The sequence below is a fragment of the Molossus molossus genome, unplaced genomic scaffold (genome assembly GCF_014108415.1).
Source record: "Molossus molossus isolate mMolMol1 unplaced genomic scaffold, mMolMol1.p scaffold_m16_p_15, whole genome shotgun sequence".
NCBI classification, from domain to species: Eukaryota; Metazoa; Chordata; class Mammalia; order Chiroptera; family Molossidae; genus Molossus; species Molossus molossus.
This window is the reverse complement of record NW_023425350.1, coordinates 16,518,562-16,524,561: the sequence shown is the minus strand read 5'-3', so window position 1 is coordinate 16,524,561 and position 6,000 is coordinate 16,518,562.

Sequence of the window (6,000 nt, the reverse complement as noted above, 5' to 3'; positions counted from 1 at the left end):
TGGGAAGGTTGCTACAGCATGTTAAGCACCCAGTTGAGATTTACAGTGAGAATTTCAAGGGAGGCCAGTGGGCACAGTTGCATGCTCAGGCAAGGCCTAGAATGGGAAGACAGTGATAGTACAGGGTCAAGATGTTGCCAAGCGAACATAGTGGATGGGAGGGGGAGGGATAAGGGTGTTTTCAAAGGAGCAATGATAATGAACATAGAATCTGGGATGAGTAAAGAGGAAGTAAAGACCAGAGGGAAGATGGTTTATAACATAGAGGTGGTAAATGAATCAGGTCTCAGTGTCACCAGTGAAGGGGTTCTTGTCCCCCTTCAAGGATAGAAATGGAGAGAGGAGGTGAAACAGATTCAAAAGAAGAGGTTTGCCGAAAGCAAGGTGGAGGGAGCTTGATGCCTCAAGGGAGCACCCACGAATGAAGCATACAGCTCCCAGAACTGCTGCCGGGGTCTGGCTGGGCTCTCACCAAGGGACAGAGTTGATTTCTTTGCTTTCCAGTTTCCCCCCATGGGCTGGTACCCACCATGGGCAGTCACAGAGAAGAGCTCTTTGGGGATTCACTGAAGAGAAACTTGAACCTTATCTGGGAGAGGCTTAACAATGGAAGAACATTCCCAGCCATTTAAGAGAGGCGCATCCTGTCTCAGTAAGACTGGAGATATATTGGACTACAAACACTAGCGTAAGTGAGATAGAAGAATGGAAAAAAATACCAAGTCAGAATGCTTGAAAGAGAGATTTTGGAGCCCTGGCCGGTTTGGCTCAGCGGTTAGAGCATCGGCCTGCGGTCCGGAGAGACCCGGGTTCGGTTCCCGCTAAGGGCACGTACTTCGGTTGCAGTTTGTCCCCGGCCCTGGTTGGTCGTGCGGGTGGCAGCCACTCGATGTGTCCCTTCACATCGATGTTTCTCTCTCTCTCTCCCTTCCTCTCTCTCCCTCCCACTCTATCTGTACAAAAAATGGAAAAATATCCTCGGGTGAGGATAAAAAAAAAAAAAAAAAAAAGAGAGAGAGATTTTGGAGATGGTAAAGGGCATGACCCTAGGAGTGGGTAGCTGATATGAGGGGAATTGCATTTAAGGTCAGGAGCTGAGATCCCAAGATGTTGGACATTGCCTCTGGGCAGACCAAAGATTGACACAATATAGAATATATACATTAGAAAAGCCTCATGAGAATATTCTGGCTTAAAAATAAAAATAGAGCCCTGGCCGGTTTGGCTCAGCGGTTAGAGCGTCGGCCTGCAGTCCGGAGAGACCCGGGTTCGGTTCCCGCTAGGGGCACGTACTTTGATTGCAGTTTGTCCCCGGCCCTGGATGGTCGTGTGGGTGGCAGCCACTCGATGTGTCCCTTCACGTCGATGTTTCTCTCTCTCTCTCCCTTCCTCTCTCTCCCTCTCACTCTATCTGTATAAAAAATGGAAAAATATCCTCGGGTGAGGATAAAAAAAAAATTATTTAAAAATAAAATAAATAAATAAATAAAAAATAAATAAATAAATAAAAATAAAAATAAAAATAGATGTTTGAATAAGCAGCTTGTGTTCTGCTTCCTTTAGACACAGATTTAAAATGGTGATTACTATGGAGGTGTGTACTTAATGGGTTAAGATAATTACAGACCAAGAAGAATTTCGGGGGGGCAGCAGGATGGGCTGGGTTTCTAATCATTTGTAATGGGGAAAGAACACTGAAAGATCCTGGCCCATCAAGGTCAGAGCTCATGTTTTGCGTACAAATTGCACAAATGTTTTGTTCCTTTGTTGGGCAAGCTCTGTACACATGTTTACACTCTAGTTAAAGAATCAATCCTAGCAATGACGTTATTAAATACACACGTACACAGTGGTGACCATAGTAACAGCATGGTGTCTCTCAGGCTTGTAGTTCTCAAATTCATTTTCCTCAGCAACTTATCTGAGAAGGGCAATGAAGACTTTAAGAAAGACACCATTGCCCTGGCTGGTTTGGCTCAGCGGTTAGAGCATCGGCCTGCGGTCCGGAGAGACCCAGGTTCGGTTCCCGCCAAGGACACGTACCTCAGTTGTAGTTTGTCCCCGGCCCTGGTTGGTCGTGTGGCTGGCAGCCACTCGATGCTTCCCTTTCACGTCGAAGTTTCTCTCTCTCTCTCTTCCTCTCTCTCCCTCCCACTCTATCTGAACAAAAAATGTCCTTGGGTGAGGATAAAAAAAAAAAAAAAAGAAAGACACCATTTTCCCATTCACAGGAGAAAAAAAAGTCCAGCCAGTGTTCCCAAAGGTTGATGTGACCCTAGTTGTCCTCCTGGGAGGTAGCCACAACAGTAGACACCCAGGATGCTCTGCTGTCTTTGGCTCTGGTTGATTTCTGTAACCATGTCAAGAAGCCATTGACAATCAACCAAGCAAGCTGTGAGGATCTGAGAACCTTATCAACCATTTTGCAGCCCTGAAATTCCCTGTTTAAAAGAGGAGTGAGCCCTGGCTGGTTTGGCTCAGCGGTTAGAGTGTCGGTCTGTGGTCCAGAGAGACCCGGCTTCGGTTCCCGCTAAGGGCATGTACCTCGGTTGCAGTTTGTCCCCAGCTCTGGATGGGTTGTGCGGGTGGCAGCTACTCAATGTGTCCCTTTCACATCGATGTATCTCTCTCTCTCTCTCTCTTCCTCTCTCTCCCTCTCTCTCCCTCTCACTCTGTCTGAATAAAGAATGGAAAAATGTCCTCGGGTAAGGATAAAAAAATAACTAAATAAAAGAGGAGTGATATTCAATTCATTGCTGGTCAGGAGGTTGGTCAGACTCCAAAAGAATTGAATCTTAGGTGTGCTCAGTCAGGAACATAAAAGCCAGAGGGAGCTTATTATAAGGACCTCAAAGGCCAAGGAAAACACAGAGGTGGCAACTGAAGGAAGCCCCTGGAGGGGTTGGGGTTAACAAAGGGAAGAAGGGGGGTCACTAGAATCCAGAAGCTTGTAGGCCCAGCACGAAGGGAGGTGGAACTCAGACTGCAGAGGAAGAATTGGTGCGACGTGTTTAAGGGGCACAATTAAGGCTAGTTTTGAGAAGGGGGGAAAACTGAAAACTCAAATCAAGCCCAGCTGCCAGGGTAAAAAGCTTTGCCACGGTGATACTCCAGCTGTCCAAAGCAAACAGTAAGAAGCAAGTCCTTTCTCGCCTCTGGCCTTTCAGTCTTCCTCTAGCGCCCCCTACTGGCAGAGCCTCACAAGGTGCCAGTGACAAATAGAAACAATGGTTTGCAGAAGCCCAGCTCCAGCAGCCTTAGGGAACAAATACAAGTTTCCAATTTGGGGCTATTACAGATAACACTATTATGAACATTTTTGTATATATCTTTGGATGCACTTGTTCACTCATATCTGGAGTTAAACCCAGGAGTGTACTTGCTGGATTAACAGATACACTTATTAACCATTCTGGTTAATGTGTGCTATCGCACTGTGATTCCAATGTGCATATTTCAAATTACTATTGAAGTTGACCAGTTTTGACTACTTGAATATTTTTTTTTCAAAGGTGCCCTATTAAGTCTCCAGCCCATTACAATTTTCTTATTGCTCTATGAAGATTTTAAAATATATTTTTGATACAAGGCCTTTTGATTGTATGTATTGCAAATATTTTTGCCCAGCCTGGAACTTGCCTTCTTGTGATGAATAGATGATCCTGAATTTTTCTTTTTAAAAAAAGTTATTAATTAATCACTTTAATTATCAATTTAAAAACCAATTAATTCATTAAAACTACAACTGTTTGTCCGGCTGGTGTGGCTCAGTGGCTGAGTGTCAACCCACGCACCAAGAGGTCACCAGTGTTCCCAGTCATGGCACATGCCCAAGTTGTGGACCCAGTCCCCAGTGGGGGGCATGCAGGAGGCGGTCAGTCGAGAGGTTCTCTCTCATCGATGTTTCTATCTCTCTCCTTGTCTCTTGCTCTCTCTCCTTAGAAGCATCCATCAGTCACGGAGGATCCAGAAAGCCTAAGGTCACAATTAGAAGAAATTCCTCAAATTATTTGTACTAGTTGGAACATGCAGAAATGCAGCCTTGAACAACCTTGAACAACATGAGGTTGGAGCATGGACTTGATGTTCCTAAATTTTTAAAAAAATTCTTACCCAAGGACATCCTTATTTATTTATTATTATTATTTTTTATAATTTGTAAATTATTTTTTTTAGAGAGAGAGGAAGGGAGAGATAGAAACATCAATGTGAAAGAGAAGCATTGATTGACTGCCTCCTGCACATCCCCTACTGGGGATCGAGCCTACAACCCAGGCATGCGTACTGACCAAGAATCGAACTAGGACCTCTCAGCCCGTGGGACAGCACTCAATCCACTGAACCACACCAGGGGGGCCATGCTTATTCATTTTGGAGATAGGGGAATTAAGAGGGAGGGAGAAATAGAGAGAGAAACTTCAATCAGTTGCCTTCCTATGCACATCCTGACTGGGGATCGAACCTGTAACCTAGGTATGTGCCCTGATCAGAAATCTATATATATATGTTATATATATTTTACAACTTTTTAAAAATTAATTTTAGAGAGAGAGGGAGGGAGAGATAGAAACATCGATGAGAAAGAACATCAATTGGCTGCCTTCTGCATGCTCCCCATTGGGGATCAGGCCCACAATCTGGGCGTATGTCCTGACCAGGAATCAAACCAGCGACCTCTTAGTGCATGGGCTGATGCTCAACCACTGAGCCACACTGGCCGGGCATGATTGGAAATCTAATTAGAAACCTTTAGGGATATGGAATGACACTCCAACCAACTGAGCCACACCAGCCAGGGCCAATGTTCCTAATTTTATGCAGGATAATTTATCAATCTTTTCCTTTAGGGTTAGTGCTATTTGTGTCTTCTTTAAGAAATATTTCCTTATTCCAGGGTCATGACGATATTGTCCTATATTCTTCTTTTACTATTTTCTATCTTTTCATATGTACTGAATTCTGAGTAATTTCTTGAGATCTATTTTCTGATATTCTAGTTTCTGTTTTTAGCAATTTCTAATCTTCCACTGGGTTTCTAATGAAAATATTATATTTTTAATTTCTAGAAATTGTAATTTTTCTTCAATTCTACTTGGTCATGTTTGATAGCTCTTGTTTTTGCATTGTCTTTTCAAATTACTCTTTATTTCTTTAAACATATTAAACATATTTAATGTATATTTTGTCCTCCAAAATGACAATATCTGAAGTCACTTCAAGTGTGAGTTTACAGTTCACTGTTTCTGCTATTGCTTACTTATGTGGCGTGTTTCCTTCTGATTTTTAGCATTGTTTGCTCTGAATCTTAAAGTTTGTTAGAATTTTATCCATGGGAATCCTTCAAAGCCTGGATTTAAAGCATGTTCTTCCAGAGAAAAATTGTACTCACTCATGCCTAGAAACCCTATGAAATCAAGACCACTTGAAATTTTTGCCTTTTTTTCCCCCAAAAGTTTAAGGGCTTAGAAATTTCTAAGAGACTCCCCTTTACTCCCACCCTGGGCCAAGACCTATTTGGACAAGTATCCTTTTCTCTCTTTTATATACTGAGTGTGTTGCCTTTTGGGATTCCGTACTTTATGACAGGGTCTCTGATCTAATATCCTATTTTGTATGGGCCTTAGGTTTTGTCTTTGGCCTCCAACTTTGGTCTGTTAAAACTGTGGCCCTGGGTACCAGGGATCTGCAGATACTGCTAGAGCAACACTGGCCTCTGTGCTGGCTTACCATTTCTGTTTTTATGCTTCTTTTTCATTCCTTCTATTATTCTTTCCCCTTATATTTCTGCCAGCCCAACAATGCATTTAATAATATGTTTTTAATATTTTATCCATCATTTTGAGTGTTCTGTATGAGAAGGATTTCTCTACACATCCGGCCCACCATGTTGTCAGAAAAGGAAGTCCAACAATTTTTCATAGAAAACATGTCACACATGCAGGAGTCCTTTAAGGCAGATAATTTCTTCGGCAGTTGGTCCAGTATATTTTAAAAACCCAC